Source organism: Galeopterus variegatus, unplaced genomic scaffold (assembly GCF_000696425.1).
Source record: "Galeopterus variegatus unplaced genomic scaffold, G_variegatus-3.0.2 Scaffold2001, whole genome shotgun sequence".
Classification (NCBI taxonomy): Eukaryota; Metazoa; Chordata; class Mammalia; order Dermoptera; family Cynocephalidae; genus Galeopterus; species Galeopterus variegatus.
The window spans coordinates 236293-237526 of NW_007728112.1; positions in this window are offsets into that span (position 1 = coordinate 236293).

The following is a 1234-nucleotide window of genomic DNA, read 5'->3' on the forward strand; positions in this document are numbered from 1 at the left end:
GAGAGGGAGTCTGCAAGCCAGATGTGAAGGTAAATTTGTGCATTTTTAGAAACCAGATTGGCAATTTCTGTTAACATTTCAAATGCGCATACCCCATGACCCAGTAATTCGTCTTCTAAGAATTTCTCTTATAACTACCTTCATAACTCTCTTATTGAGCACACAAACATACATGTACAAGGATGCTCACACAACAGTGTTTGTAATAAGTACTGGAGACGTTAAGCATCCGTCCTAAGAGGAATGGTTATGCAGACTGTGAAGTCATCGTTATTGTGAAGTGTTACGCTGTACTAAAAAGAACAAAATACATCGATATGTGTGGGCAGGGAATAATGTCCACGACATATTGTTGAATAAAAGAAATCAACCTGCAGAACACTATGTATAGTATGAAGCATTTTTGTAAATTGCGTGTGTGTGTTTATGTGCTTAGCAAAATGTCTAGGGAAATGGATGCCAGACTGTTAATCTGGTGTGTGATCACCCTGGTAGTGGGATGGGGGGGGGCGGTAAGGAGACTTTTTATTTTCATTTATACATATCTATATTGCTTGCTTTTAAAAATGGGCATATATTACTTTGGATATAAAACAAAAAGACTTTTTCGTGCTTGTAACAAAAACGCTGACATAAATTTAAACCAGAAGAACAATACTACGGCTCGTTCACTCTGGGAATAGGACTAAGCGCGACTCAGTCTTAAAGGAAACCAGAAAAGGCATTAATTCTATTAATTAATGCACCCGTGGATTCCATCTCAGCAAAGACGTCTTAACGAGGTGCCCAGGGCCTCCATTAATTAGCTTACAAATATCAACTCGAGGGCCCTACTCGTGTCAGGCGACATAACAGATGTCCCCGCCGAGGGCACGGTGCCGGGGAGCACACACAGCTCTTCCGCTCTCTGTCCCCCTGCCCCGCAGGACCCCCGCAAATGACCCACTCCAGCTTGGAAGGCAACCTCACTTCCACGCCTACTGTGGGCATCTCGGACAGTCCCTCTGAACGTGCAGGGGACACGTCTCCCTAGCCCCCTTCCTTAACGCACATGAGGAACTGGGGACACCACCGGACTGTGTGAGGCCCATATGAGCAGCTCCCGGTGCCGTTGGTAACGGCACAGAGCCGGGTGTCCATCAGCCGACTGGGCAATACTCCCGCTTCCTCCCGGGTTTGCACTCCGCGTCTCCACCGCCGCGCCCCTCCTAGCCCCGCGCGCCCCGGCGCCGGG